The sequence below is a fragment of the Centruroides sculpturatus genome, unplaced genomic scaffold (genome assembly GCF_000671375.1).
Source record: "Centruroides sculpturatus isolate CEXI.00-Female unplaced genomic scaffold, Cexi_2.0 scaffold1075, whole genome shotgun sequence".
Taxonomy (NCBI): Eukaryota; Metazoa; Arthropoda; class Arachnida; order Scorpiones; family Buthidae; genus Centruroides; species Centruroides sculpturatus.
This window is the reverse complement of record NW_019385215.1, coordinates 202,511-219,286: the sequence shown is the minus strand read 5'-3', so window position 1 is coordinate 219,286 and position 16,776 is coordinate 202,511.

The following is a 16,776-nucleotide window of genomic DNA, read 5'->3' as shown; positions in this document are numbered from 1 at the left end:
ATGCATGTGAAACTGAATGCCTGTACTGAGAACAGTATTTGAACAGGCACCACCTAATACTTACTATTGATATGTTCCAAAATATTCTCTGGTGAGTCAGGGAAAATGGTTTCCTGCATATAGTGCATCACACAGAATTGCAAGTAGGTTGTTTGAACAGTTGCTGTTGAAGAAGATATACTTTTATAAGCAAAAGAATAGCTATCTGTGAGCAAACATGCTATAATTAATCAAATGGAAATTTTACAAAGCAGAGTAAGTTGAGTCTTACATGATAACCAGCTGTCTCCTACTTTCCACGTAAGTGCAGGATTATCTGTGGAAGATTTCCCATGACAGGTGCAATTTTGTCAATAGATTTTGCATCCATAGTCTCTATTTTTGAGCATAATGTTGTTTACAGATGACACATCAATTGCCAAAATAGCCATGTTTATGTGGAACATAATTCCAATACTACATTTGTTCACCATCACCACCACCATCAAGAGAACTTATTGCAGTGAACTTATAAGCAGGTATTAGTGATCACTTCATCAGGACTTATCCCCTGCAACCATGTTTGAATGGATAGATTTACAGAATGTTTTTCGAAAAGACCATTTCTGACTTATTAAGTGACATGCCACTTATTGTATAGCAACAAATGTGAATGCAATATGATAGAATGCCATTATATTTTACTCTATGTGCTGGAATTTCTGAATTACACATATTCCAGGTATAGGATTGAAACAGGCAGTCTGGTTGCATGACCAGTCTGCTTCCTTGACTTGATGCCTCTTAATTACTTTCTTTGGGGCATATTAAAAGCCTCATTTCTGAGATACCAGTGTGTTTGGTTTGCTGGCTTCCTATTTGTATAATAACAATCCTACCCAGAAACACTTTTAACCAGAATACTTGCAGCATTCAACATTGTCTGGGGAGATGCCTGGTGTATTTGAGAGAATGAACCAGGGTTTTGTTTGATCATGCACAGGCTGAATTGCACATTGTGATTGCCAATTCAAACACCTTTTGTAAGTTCATGTAATCTTTCTTTACTTATTAAATTTTTTGCAAATTGAGAATATTTCATTGTTTTGTTGTCTACATTGTTTCTTACATTCAAAGGCTTTTATTGATTTACAATTACAGTAGAGCATCGATTATCTGAATATCGATCAACCAAAACATTGGTTAACCAAAAGCATTCCAATCGGCAAATTCGAATTTCTGCTAGTGTTGTGGTGCTGCAATATTTGGCTATATCTTGGGCTACTCCAATATTATTTTTGTTGGTATTGGTGTGTGTGTTTTAGCTGTCAGCACTGGCGCGATCAGAGAGGGTACTTAAGGCCATGCCAGGATTTGAACGAATTTCAACATGGAATAGGTTAATATATTTTTTCGTACATAATCGGTTATCCGAACAACCCCAGTCCCAAATTATTTTGGATAATTGATGCTCTACTGTACTTTGGAAAATGTTGGTTCCTAATTGTAAGTTGTTCTTTTTGTTAAGTTTGTTAATAATCTTTATAAACCACTTTGTTTTATTAGGAACAAGATTATGTAAAGATAGAAATAGCAGAAGTTGTAAAAAACATAACAAGAATTCTAAATTATTCTGATGTGAGTATATAAAAGTCATATTAAATATATATTCACCTATTGTTTCTGTTTTGTTTGTTTAGAATATACTGATTATGTTTGTGATGTATTTGTGGAAATGAAAAAGTATTATACTATTGACTCTTGATTTTATGGACCATTAGAACAGATTTCAAAATATGCTTGTTAGAATAAAAATATAACATGAGAATATCAGACAGCATCTATTAGTTCTTGAAATATCTGCTGGTCAGTAAATTAGCAGGTACTGTTTACATCATTGCAGGATATGTAGTGTTTGTTTTCCTTGCATTTATCACAATATATGTTTGTATCATATTTCTTATCATATCTCAAATAAAGTTTGTTTTGAAGTTGAACATAACATATTTGCCTATGTTATCTATGTAGACATTAACCAGGCCTTTGACTCTGTTCTATCTAATATTCTTTTCTCAGCACTCTATGATTATTTTGATGTTGACCTTCATATATCACTTCTAGCTCAACAACTACTTCCTATTACATTCTTATAAAATTCTTATAAAATCACTTACTTTAAAGTGATTTTGAATTTCTCCATTTTGCTTCAACCTGTAGTATGTCACAGAGATTGATATTAAGTGCATTTTTCTTTTCAGTTTATATTAACAATTCAGCCAGCTTAAATCTTTAAAACTTATAAACTTATTCTTCTTGGCTGGAACTTAGAAATAAATAATAAACAGACCTATTTGCATGTTTCCAGCAATTTCACTATATACATATAGATAGATAATAAACATACCTTTGCTGGAAAAGTGCAAAAAAGTTTGTTTATAACCTATTCAGCTTAAATCTTCTGTTATGTATGCTGATAATATTAAGTTAATAAATCATGACTCCAACATTCTCCAGTTAAACCTACAACTTTTGATGGCCCTCCTTGAAAAAGCTAAGTTCAAAATGAATGCACGGAAAACGATTGTCATGTGCTATTCAGTAATTGGAAACGAATCTTTATTTCTATTTGCCATTGATACAAACCTTATAAAATACATTAACTCCATAAATGATCTTGGTATAATTTTCAATAATAAACTTGTGTTTAAAGGTACATTGATTACAATGGTGCACTCAGAATTTAATGTTGGGGCAGCCAAGTTGAATTGATTAAGTAATTTTTAATGTGAATTCAATAAAATTCCCATCTTATGTGACTGCTAATTCATAAGTAGTATAGAAATAGAAGACACAATACAATATAAATAAACTCGAGTACAGTATATGCTTAACGTAGACTGTACTCTATTCAAAAATCTTTGTAAATATGCTCTTTATAATTTTTAACCTATTTAATTTGATACTTGGGATAGTTTTATTGTTTTTATTGTACCTTTTAAGTTATTTTCACATATTTGTTATTGGTTTTATCATTTTGTGGGGAGGAGATCTAAAGTATTAATAAGACTTTTCTTATTGCATCTAAGGTAGATACAATAGGAAAATTACAAAAGATACAATGGACAATTTGCATTGTTGAATCATTGTTTCTTCCTGTTAGTCCATTATACTGAGTGTCAATGGTGTATGTGTACATTCATGTATAGCACAATAAAACTGTCCAAAACATAACCTGAATAAAATGGAAAGCTGCCTAAACAGAAAAAATTCTTCAGAATAGAATGATGTTTTAATGCTAAATTTTATTATAAGCAGTAACTTTTCCAATGCAGTAATGGAATAGGTTTTTCAGCACAAAGAATATTACTTAACCTGGATAAAATGAAAAATTAAGATTTTATTTGTAGAAGAATAAAGTAAAATTGCCTCAGGTATAATGGTCATCACAGAGTGTGATAAATTGGACTCTGAGAACAATTTCAAACCTTGTCAGAGAACAAAGGTCAGGTAACAGAGAGATACAGACACAATGGTTTTGTTAATATTGGTCTTTGTTGGAATTAGATGAGAAGAATTAAATACTTTTAAGAATCAAGAACTTAATGCCAAATGATATTATAGTACATCAGGCTATTTATCGGCTGCATCATTAATTAAATTTCGAAATGCCCTATGCATTACGGCAGTGGTTTTCAAAGTTTCTGTACCTCCACTCCTCTTTTTCAGAAAAAAATTGTTGTGCTCCATTGATTTTCGTAACAATCTTAATTTCATAAATAGTGTCCTTATAATATACGAAATAATATATTTTATTTTGTATAAATATAGTTCTTGTACTGCACATCAAAAGTATTATGTACATCATGTTATTAAAGCAGACACAACTGCGCATGCTCAGAAAGCATATCTGATTAGTCCCTTGAAAATGATAATTCTTTTTTCACAGTCTAGTAAAGTTGCCAGCTCTTCATTCTTGCTGAGACTACTCAAGATGATCCAAGTGCTTATATTTATTCCCATTTCCTCACCTCACTGGAGCTCGACTCTTGTCAAGATGTTTCGGCAAGAGTGTGGATGGACTTTTAGCACTTGTATTCGAGTTGTTTGGACAAGAGTTGTGAACTAGGTTTAATTGCTTTGATGATTCATTTTTTTTGACATTGATTTGACTTTTTTTGTTCATTTGTATTAAAAAATGATAATTTGGTAAAAGCTGTGAGCCTCCTTGTAATTGTCTTGCGCCTCACTAGGGAACATCCCCCACAGATTAGAAAATACTATATTACAATAGAGAGGTTGAGGCGCACGTTTTAAACATGTAAACGTGTACGTGTGACGTTCGGCGCCGCTTTCCCGTAAGCCTAAAAGTTTGACGATGGTGTTTGGAATGTCGAGCGTGATTCCACCGACTATCCAAACACCATTGTCAAACTTTTAGGCTTACGGGAAAGCGGCGCCGAACGTCACATGTACACGTTTACACGTTTAAAACGTGTGCCTCAACCTCTCTAATATCATTTGGAATTAACTAGTAGCATTGGGTATTGAAATGTTTATACCTGAATCAAGAACATCAAGAATTTAATGAGTTCCAAGAATCGAGTTCTTGAGAACAAACAGTTGAATGTAATTTGTGAAAACAATGATAATAAAGTAACAGTATTGACAACTTATACAGAGTAATAAGTAGCTAACTAGTACTAAGTATTCTAAAACAAGTTTGTTAACATGTTGATAATTAGAGACCTAAGTATTAGAGTATTAAAATTTCTTGAAAAGTCAAATCACAAAATAACTCAGTTTTTGTATTACTGTAATGTGTTAGAATTTCCGACAGTAGAACAAGACACTATATTTTGGTATGCAAGTTGGCTTGTTTGTTGTCATGTGAACTCATAAGGATTGCATCTAAGAAATATTGAAATACCTAGCATAAACTATGCGACCTTTGTCAGATGTAGTTAAAGATAAAAAGAAAGGAAAAAAAATTAAAAACTGTTAAAAATGGAAACCTACCAAACCAGAAAGTATTATGATTCCAGTTTACACAACTTTTACTGTATTAAGTTTGTTGACTTTTATTGTATTAATATTTTGAAATAAATATACATTTTTAATACTTTCATTTAACAGTTTTAATATGAAATTATTTTAAAATAAGTTTTGTTTTTATAAAATAAAATCATCCATTTTGTGAGTTTTCTAGCTGTACACATCCTCTAAAACTTGAGCAGATAATGAAGGATTTACTAGATTTGTTTTTAAAACAATAATACAAAAAGTAATGCTAATGTACTGTACTGTATTTTGAATGGAAACATTTAAAATATTCAATTAAATTATCTCAATTAGCAAATTTTTGTCATAAAGAATTTTAAATAATAACTATTAAATTGTCTCACTTTATTTTTATCATGAAGAATCAGTTCAACTTTTATCAGTTTATTTAATTTGTTAATATAGCTTTCATTTCTCTCATAAGGCAGGGTTGTGGAGTCAGAGTCAGAGTGGGAAGGAATTTCTGACCAGAGGAGTCGGAGTCAGAAAAAATGTATCGACTCCTGCATTTTAAATTTACTTTAGTATTTTTATTTAAATGAAAGAAAATTTATTATATATTTATTAATTTTTTGTATTTTGTTGTAATTCATATATTTTAAATACAAAATGCATCAATTTAATTTATTAAATATGTAGTATTCTTTGTAGTATTTGTGTTTAGTAGTTATATTAGTTTGATCCAATTGAATTTGAATATTTTTAATCATTTCTTTATTATCCCTGCTCTAAATAAGTACTGTATTTTTCTGAATGAGCCAGACTGATCAGAGTACATATTTTTCTTTTCTGAACAAGGAGCTGAAGTAGCTAGATTGTACACTTTTTAGTTGGATTAACTTTTCTGAAAGGGTGAAATTGAAGAGCAAATGCTGTCAAATAAAGATATGTAGATGTAGAATTTTATTGCACCCTTTCTCCTCTTATTAAATATTTGTTAAATATTAATGTAAGTTAAATATTAATAATACTAACTATAAAAGTGTTTGGGTAAATTCCCCAAGCTCCTTTCAGAGTTCAGAGTAGGGTACTCTGCTATGAGTGCCTCTGCCACCCCATAAAATGACTTGGTATTTAATTTTGTCAGAGTCGGAGTTGAATGTTTTTTTACTGACTGATAAGCTGTCTGAAGGAAGACGTTATCAGATGACAGTATAAATGTGCTATCAATTGAAGCTGCATGTGGACAAACAAAGAGGTGCCAGATATTATCTCTGTACCAGTGAGCAGTCAGGTTTCCATGTGGCAGCATTATAAGTCAGCACATACACGTAAGAAATGCCTCCATACAAGAACACTACCTCCACCATACGCAATCTTTTCATAGATATGTGAAGGATGATATATTTGTCCTGGCTCTCTCTAGGTGAAAACTCATTAAGAATCACTCTGCAAAGCATATCTTCTCTATTACACAGATAAATTCATACATAAAAATTATGAATCTTTATTGATTTTGTCTCTAGTTTATATACATGTATGTCTAATCCAAGCATTCTCTTTTGTGCTGGGTAGTTAGGGAGCATGCATATTACTGATTGTTTAGCATAGTCCTTCATGTAGCAATCTGCATACTGTAAAAATTTATTGTCCTTGCACTAGCAGCAAAAACAGATCTCAAACAAATTGGAGTTGCAGTTCTATTTCATTATGCAATAGTCACAAAGATCAATTTTCTGAAGAGGTCATTGCACTAAGCCTGCTTTGACTATCTTCAATAAGGAAAATCCTGTGAACCACAACAACTTATATACAATTGTCTTGCAATATCCACTTGACTGCCCAGCTGCAAGTCTGTTTGTAACTCTGCCATAATTTCATAAGCTGATTGCAAGATTTTAAAAGTACTATTAATAATAATTTTATATAATTTTTTACTATTAATAAATGTATTCACAATGAAAACCATACTTCATTATAACACAATAGAAAAATTTTTTTCTTTAGAATATATATTCATATACAAAATTTAAGCAGAATGCACAACATAATATCAATTAATATAATAATTATAAACTATAAATTTATATTATAAGCAGCGCATTTTAAAATTAATCCAGCCAAAAATAAAGCTTTTGCAGTTGTTAATCAGCATTTTCAAGAATTGGGATCACTTTGAACAGTTACCATTGATAGAGGAACAGCAAGAAATGCATGAACACTGGTTATGGAAAAGCAAATTATTGCTAGAATTGATGAGAATTCTAGTATAAGACCAACAGCTAGAACAATAGCATCACTCATTTAAGTGTATGATATATTTTCTTCATCAATACTAGTTGTATTAAAGCAAAGGCAAGCATTTGCACCACAATTCTTCTCAACAAAATGCAATTTTAAGTAGAAATTTGTCAATGATGTCTGGGAAGGTGTATTAATCTTCATTTTCTTTAGAATGTGCTTTATACAGATGAAGTGATATTATTGATACATTAATCAGAGTTAAAAAAAGAACAGAAATGATGCCACTACACTTTGCTGCTTCTGATCAAAAACAGCCAACTTTGTTATTGTGGTTTCCCCTCTATTAGCCTGTTAAATTTGACCAAATGTTTCTGAAATATCCTGTATGTAAGAAACTTCACTAAATAATACAGTAAATCTCAACATTTTACATATAAAATGTATGCATAATGCTTATCAGAAAAATAAAGCAATCATTTAAACATTAAAAGCCATGCATTCATGCTTGCCAACATTCCTTACAAACTTAAGTGGCAGGAAGCATTTGTTCAACATTTAAGACAAAATTTAGTTTCTATATTTTTGAAACATGAACTCAATCCAGATCATATCAATAGCATAATTTACTTCAATAGAAAAGCTTATGACAAATGCAATTCCAACAAAACTAACATTCAGAAAAAGCTTATATTCTTAATCTTATGAAGTAATAATATGGACCTGTGTGTTGATTGAGATATTTCTAAACTTTTGGAAAGGAACTGTATATTAGTGGTTGTAAAAGAATTATCTTGATGATGGCATATTTGGAGTTGGAAGCAGCATTGGTTTTTTTCTTTCATTAGCTCTTGTTTTTAATTGTATATTAAGGAAAGAAGGATGATGTACTGTACACGATAAGATCTTATCATGCTGTCCAAGGCGATCGTGCACTTTTTTTAACTCTCCACCCTGTGGGCTCTAAGAAGGCCTCTTTTAGAAAGCCCATTACGGGTTTGGCCAGGCAGTGAGGGATGGGGCCCGACCCGCTCCCAAAAAATTCCTGGGGGCCCGTCCAGATTTGGATCGGGGTCCCCTAGAGTGGTAGGCTGCCACCCTGACTCTTCTGCCATCTGGCCTCACACCTTATTGAAGTCTGTTTTATTGGGATGCAATTTCAAAAATTGTAGACATAAATTTCCACTGTCGTCCATCCGTCTTACTTTCCTTAATCTCAAAAACGGAGTTTGAAAGATGAAAGTCGACACCAGATAAAGAAAGATCGGGAGCAGGAGGTTCCGAGTAACTATATACGAACTTCCGATACAAACCAGAAGTCACGTTATTTCAATTCAAAAATTTTCCCCAGAAAGGTGTTAGATTGGCACGACTCTATTGTTAAAGGAAAAGTATGATGTACAAGGGCAAGCCACTACTAATTTCAGGTGGAGAGCATATATTTTAAATTAAGTAAATAAAAAATGATTAAAAATTGCACCCAGGCATTGTGACAATATCACAAATAATTGCTCATTATTATTATTATTTTATTTATTTAAATTTTGATATTTGTATTTGCAGATATGCTGTGTATACGAACATTTTGCATTTTTCAGTAATATACAGTACGATAAAGAAATACTACTGAATTTCATTCACATTGAATGCATATTTTTGTACTATAATGATTTCTCCATTTATTACTTAATAAATGTAGCATTTTCTTTACGATCTGCCTTTAAATGTAATGCTCCACTATTTAAGTTTGCTTATAAGAATTTTTTCAACTGGTTAAATAATAAAAATTTATATATAAATTTTTTACAAAAAAATGACCATTTGTATAAAATTTGGTTCTTTCTCTTGCCCAATGATCTCATTATCCAATATTAACTTCCAATTCTGGATTTATATACAACAATTTACATGCGGTTTCTGCTTTATTGGAGCTCCTATAAAGCAGAAACCGCGTGTAAATTGTAGAATGTGTTATAAATTGATTTGTATATCATTTTTATAATGAAAAGTAAGATACGACTATTTTATTGGAAATGAAATTCCATCTCTAATATTTTAAATTCTGACAAATGAAGGATGAAAACATTACTTCATCTTTATAAACTTTTTATTAATTCATATTTATTACAAATACAATAAAGTATCACTTTCCCCCGGCTGTTATATATAACAGAGGGAAAGTATAGCGATCAGTCAAAAAGTTACCCCAAACATTTTTACATTTTTAGACGCAGGACACCTTGAAACGTCGAGAAATGAAAAAAAATTCGGGTTTGTATGTATGGATATGTATGTGAAGGTGCACGATATTGTTCATGCTCTTCGAAGCTTCCCTTATAGCTTACGTTATGAAAGTGGTAACATAAACAATTGTAGGAGTATGTGTATTTTCTTATCCAGCGAACACCAAGATTTAATTGTAGTAGTAGTTTACTTATGACAGAGCCGATAAGGTTTAGCGAAAACTTAACGTCGTTTTTTAAGCATGGTGACAATTAAAGTGTAGTAATTGGCGCACAGACACGCAGCACAGACGTATCAACTTAGTATCAGTTTGAATAATGTATATAGTGACTAGACTAGAGCCATCTGCCGTAAAACCTCACTCTTCCTCTCCACTTCCTCGAAACTAATATGAGTTTCCCACTCTAGTTCGGATCCCGAGTACGCCGCTGCATGGCGACTAAAAGGAAAAAGGAATTTTGAATTTATAAGTCTGGAAGATGGAACAATTTACGAATTAGGAATTTTGAATTTATAAGTCTGGAAGATGGAACAATTTACGAATTGTCTAATAATAATTGCAAGATTGGTTTAAATGATGGAAATGAACTATGGAAGAAAACGGAAAACGCGAACCACCAAAGGAAGAAAACTTGAAGTACGAAAGTGAAAATTAATCTATACCAGGGCTTCTTAAACTATGGGTCGCGACCCCATTTGGGGTCGCGAGATTTTAATGCAAAATATTGAAAATAATTTGTGAGAGTTTGAAAATGGCACGCTTTGTGAACAGGCATATTTAATAAATCACTGCATATTGCACCAGAAGTGACACAAAGCGCACGTGAGTTGCGCTTTGTGTCACTTCTGGTGCAGCGAGACAACGATTCAGCAACACTGTAGTGTGAACTAATGTAGTATTGTCGCTTTTCAGTGTATTCAGTTGTCTCTGTTCCATTGTAACACGAGTGAACTGTGGTAGTACACCATTATTGTTATTGCAAATTTGTATATATCTTTATTTTATATTTTTTTTTGGGTCGCGAAAAAAATCACAATCATAAATGGGGTCGTGAATAAAACAAGTTTAACAAGCCCTGATCTATACTAATATTATAAAGAGGTAATGTTTGTAAGTTTGTATGCAAGGGCTAATTTCCGAAAGTACTCATCCGATTTCAAAAATTCTTTCACCAATATTTAGAATGGACCGTCAGGGTAAACATAGGCTTTATATTATTCCGTTAAACATTCATATAAATTAAAAGATATCATCTAGGGTTAAGGCTTTTATGTCCAACAGATGGCGCTACGAGTACGATGCCCTAAGTTTGCTTTTCTGTTAGGATGAACTAAAGCAGATCATCATCTATCTATCTATATAAATAAAAACGTAATGTTCGTTTGTTCCTGCTGATTCCTTTGAAATTTTGACACAACGCTGCATTCGAATATGCACGTGTTTTTATATAATATAGGTGTCAAAATTTCCCCTACTGGAGGAGATGAATAGGATTAAGGCTTACCGTAAAGAACTCTGCTTCTATTTATACTATTTTAGATGCGTTTTAATAGGGTACGTCAACAGAATATACACTAAGAAGGGAAATTTCGGTATTCTCCCTGCGGGGTGAGAGACAGGATTTTAAGGCTTACCGTGAAGAACTTGGCTTCTATTATACTACAGGTATTTTAGATGCAGTTTTTTGCGTTTTTGATTGCGTTTTAATAGGATACGTGAAGAGAATTTACAATAAAAACGGATTTTTCGAAAAAGTTTCCCCCCTCCACGGGGGATGTGCTGTACATTTATAATAGATACATTTTGAGTCACAACAACGCGTGGCGGGGTCTGCTAGTTAATGGATAAAATTGTAAACGATTATTGCCAAATGAAAAAATTTGGAGTTGTAAATATGTCGATTTTGAGGAAAATTTGTAAAAAGCCGAGGAGGGACTAAGTCCGAGATGCATACTATTTTTAAAATAAATTGATATATTGAAGCTGGTGTTATGTGTGATGAAGGTGTGATAGGTCTAGAAATAGAGGCCATATAGCTCAGCAATACATATATTTAATTAGCTGGACCTTTTCCATACTTATACAAAAGAATAAATTTCAAATAATGCAGAAACAAGTAGGAAATATGAAAAACAAATCAATATTCAAAATTATGTATTTTATTTACTAAAGCGTGTAAAAATAGCAATTATTATTACCGTACATTCATTCTGTTCTTACATATAAAAATAATAAATCTATTCACGCCCAAATGATTCCTAGTAATTTACCGACCCGAAATAAATCGATTGAATATATATATATATATTTAAGTCTCTGTCCTGTGGACAAAGCAGCCATTTTAGCAAGTCCATTAGCGGTTCGGCCAGGCCAACAATGGGGCGACAGGGTGGTGAGGGACGGGCCCGATGTATCCGGACAGACCACCCCCGTAAAATTATTGGGGATTTATCGGAGGTTGGTTCGTTTGGATTCGATTTCGGGTCCCCCAGAGGGATAGGATTTCACCTTGACCGCTCGTCAATCGGCCGTAATGCCGATGGTTAGGCTGTGTACACATTAGGCGTTTTTTAAAAACGCGTTTTAAAGAACCGAGACTTCTGCATAGGTATACATACTCAAACGCGCGCGTTGATATATTTTTGTTAGAACGCGAGTTTCGCTGGCGTCAGCCGCGCGCTTTGAGATATATGTGCTGCCATGTTGTTGTCCATTCGATCGCGTAGAGTGGACGTATGTTGGCCAAAATGGAGAATGATAATTTCGATACTGATCTATTTATTGATGAAATCTAAAAGAGACCAGCCATCGTCAAATGATTTTATAGATATTCTAAAAGAATTTAAAAATTTGGGTTCATATTGTCTTAGTTTTGGATACAACGTCACAAACATTCCATGCGTCAGTCTACCTCGTAATATTGGGTGCACCCAAAATTCTCTTTGCCTCTGCCATCGTCTTTTATAGCGACGATGGAGGAGGCACGCACAAGCAATTACTTTCACGTTCATTTCCAAACTGAGGCAGTGCTTAGGCTCCACTAAACGGTCGTCGAACGCCGAGCAAACGCGCGGAGTGTACGCTGCTAACGCGCGTTTAACGCAATGCAAAACGCCTAATGTATACATAGCCTTATGCTGCATCAGTTAACTGAAAGAAAATATCAATAGTTAAGATATATAAGAACTGAAAATGTCCCGGTCAAGCGTGACGGAATAAGTTTTATGAGAAGTAAAGATTTGGAAATTGAGAAGAGTAAATATTTCAAGAAATTCAAGAAGACTTGTTATTTTTTGTACAGATTCAATAGTTTGTTTTCTGTTGTGACGTAGAGTGCAACAAAACAAAATTAGTAGGAGTTGAAAGGAATTCACACACAGACGACGGCTTTTATATTAGTAATAATTTTTTTGTTTCCCAAACACAAAGAAATTATACGACACAGTTTCAAATTATAAGATTAGTAATAATGTTTCGATAGGAATAATTGAAAGTGCGAATTTTCGCCTTCAAAAGAAGTCGAGACGTTTAAAAAGTAACCACGTGATTGTATGTCGTCGGAGATAACTAAATGAAAAACTAAGTGCATTCGTTAAACAATCCGAAATCTTCAATCGCCATCTACGTCGACGCTCTGACTGAGAGTAACAAAACTACCAGATTGGATTAAATGGACGTGAAAATTATTGAATGTACGTGAAAAAATTAGAAAAAGAACAGAACCGGGTCCGACCTTATCGGAAGGGTGCCGACACGCCGTCTATTCACAGATGCCGTCCCACTACTGCACCACGCGGGAGCTTTTGCCTGCTACGTTTCCGTCCTGGGCCGGTTCGCTCCTCCTTAGACAACCTGGTGACCCCGGGTTCACCCTTGGCCACCATATCGACGCGGTCCTCAGTGCGGACATCCGATCGACATAGCACGACGCGAAAGCCTTCTCCCCTCCTCGAGCCGTCCTCCGGTTCCGGCCTCCAAGTAGCTGGATTACAGGAACGCGCCACAGCTCCCGGCCGACAGAACCGTCTTCGGATTAGCCATAATCGTCTACCTTTCACTCTTTCTGTTGGTTTCATTCACTTTCTACTCGAATATGAAATCGTTTAAAATTCCCGAACACATAGTCCGATGACGAATCGTAATTCGCAATTTCCAATTTTTGCATTGAACGAAATTAGTTGGCGTTCGTGAAAGGAGATGGCGCTAATTGCTTCCATCCAAGGAATCGATTTTAGCCTGTTCATCAGTCTGGTGCCACGAATCGATCCTAGTCATCAGCAGCCTCTTCGACTGTTTTTCTTTATTTTCTGTTGAATTATTTTATATTCTGCAACAAATATTGTAAAGATGCTTCGTAACTTACAATTTCCGATCTTAGTACTCGTTGAATCCAGTTATTATCTGTGATCGGAGATGGCTCTGTTCGCTTTCCTGCAATGATCCTCGAGAGATCGATATAAACGAAGGTTAAAACATTTTTTTGGTTCAACCGAGCTTGAAATTTAACTTTTTAACACATTAGAAAGTCATTTCGCACGTTATTTTATTGCCATTTTGCGTAACGATTCTTAATTTAATTGTACTATTCTTTATCAGCACATTTACATTTACTATTATATTACATTTATATTAAATTTACTCTTTATAAATATGCCTACAGACAAGAATTTTAGGTATTTAATGCATCGAATATCGACTTAGAAATAAAGATATCATGTCTGCTATTTGGAATTTTGAATTATTTTGCAATTAGATACACAGAATATTTCTTTATATTGTGAAGAACGTGATAGAGTGACAGTTAAATAAATAAGCAAATAAATCTAAGAATAATTAACGGCAGACAGAAATGTGCCGAAGTTGTATAGAAAAGTTAGAAATAGTAATAATTATCGAATATTACTCTAAATCTAAAGCAGCAAAAAAAAAAGCTGATAAAGAATAATCCAATTAAATTAAGAATCGTTACGCAAAATGGCAATAAAATAACCTGCGAAATGACTTTCTAATGTGTTAAAAAGTTAAATTTCAAGCTCGGTTGAACCAAAAAAAATGTTTTAACCTTCATTTATATCGATCTCTCGAGGACCATTGCAGGAAAATGATCAGAGCCATCTCCGATCACAGACACAGTAGAGCAGTGTTTTTCAACCTTCTTGAATACGCGACCCCTTTACAAGTTAAAAAATTCTGGCGACCCTCCCAGGGCCATACTAAAACTATATCAGTGATTTTGTGAGGTTCCAAAAACGGGTTGAAATTAAACATTTATTATTATTAATTTATTAAAACGAAACTAGAAAAAAAATCGTCTATTGTTAAAAACTGATCAAAGATCGAATTAGTTCTAGCCATATGAAACTGTGACGAGAGGAAAAAAACTTTATTGATGTAAACAGAATGCAATAATTATAATTGATTAATAATTGTAAACGAACGACCTCCAGTAGAGATGGACCTTTGAAAAGTCGCTCATATGCAAATAATTAGAACATAGAAATTTTGAAAAGAGGAAAGGTTAATGACGAAAAGGGACATTGCGTCGTATCGTTAAATTTCAAAAACGTCACAGACTAGACAACAATGGTGGAAAATATGAGCGCAAGTTTCAAAGTTCCATCAACATTTTGTATCCAGAATAACGGATGGTGTCAAGTAGATTCTTCCAAGAGGATCTTTCTGGTGACTCGAACAGGGATCGTCTTTCGCTTAGAGACAGACGAGAGACCCATCGGGGAGAGAGAAAAAAGGGACGTGGAGCCAATCAGAAGAAAACAAAACCAAGAACGGAGATTGATATAATCCTTCATTTTGAAGGACAGATTGACTTCTTTCCGAAAACTGTGCACCTGCACACGGCTAGTCGAACCACGAAAAAGCAGTTTTCCGTCGGTTGTGCCCAACTTGTAACCAGTGACTACGGACTCAGACCGCCAACACCGACTGACGAATCTCCACACCTGCCGTTGCCCTTCTTTCGAGCAACTTTAGAAACACCATCAACTATTCGATCCTCTAATTGTGTAAAGAACATTTTTGTTCCTTAGTGTAAGTTTACTTTCATATTTAAAATAAACGGGTTTTTGTGAGATTCTTGCCATCTGTGTCTCCTCTGCCACACCCACACGCGAACGACCCTAGATCATCCTGACGCGGGATTAACGATTCCCCCTGGAAGCCGGCGAACTTACACTGGTGTCCGAGAGTGGGATAAAAAGTCTTCAATCTCCACCAGGTCAGCAAACTTACAATTTTAAAAACTATGTATTTAATTTTCTTTCTGTTGAGAAAAATTATTGTTGATTAAAATGAAAATTTCATAAGAATCGACAATAACTTAACAGAGATAAAGCAGGAAACACTTCCTTTAGTTATAACATTGGGCACAGGGAGCCGTTAACGTTTTTTTTTTAGGATCAGGATTTTCAGCTTCTTGCTGAAATTGTAGGTTTTTTTTAATGTGGTGTAGGACCTACAAACACTTGTCTTTTTCTTTTACCCGCGACCCCCCGTGAAAGGCTTCGCGACCTCCAGGGGGTCGCGACCCGCAAGTTGAAAAAACACTGCAGTAGAGCATCGATTATCCGACTCAATTGGGGACTGGGGTTGGTCGGATAACTGAAAAAACGGATAACCGAAAAGTATGAAAAAATACATTATTAGTATTGCGAGATCCAGAATTTTAGTAACGAAAATCACGCTCTTTTATTAACAAAAATCTTAATTAATTCACTTTCGTTTATGTAACGAATTAGAAAAAAAACGATCTTAGCCGGGAATGTGTAAACCTTCCTGTCATAACTAACAACATCTATTGTTCTCTGCAGAACTTGCAGCTCATCTTGTAGAAAAGTCTATAGTTAACATCCAACTTTCGTCACTTGTTTTAAGACCCTGGGACACCTATAACCTTTAGCTCATGAACATCCGATCACGTGGTGGAAACTCCCCACAAAAAGCTATAAAAGACAGTTCTTACCCCCTCTCGGGAGTCTATTAACGAACGCCGGACAGACGACATCGCGCCGATTCTCCGAAACCGCCGAATTCCGATCTACGATCGTCGATACCAATATCATCGCCAAAGTCGCGAACTTTTTTAAATTTGTGCTCTAGTGGATAAAAGACACCTTTATTTGGCATATTTATAAAGAGTAAATTTAATATAAATGTAATATAAGAGTAAATGTAAATGTCCTGATAAAGAATAGTACAATTAAATTAAGAATCGTTACGCAAAATGGCAATAAAATAACGTGCGAAATGACTTTCTAATGTGTTAAAAAGTTAAATTTCAAGCTTGGTTGAACCAA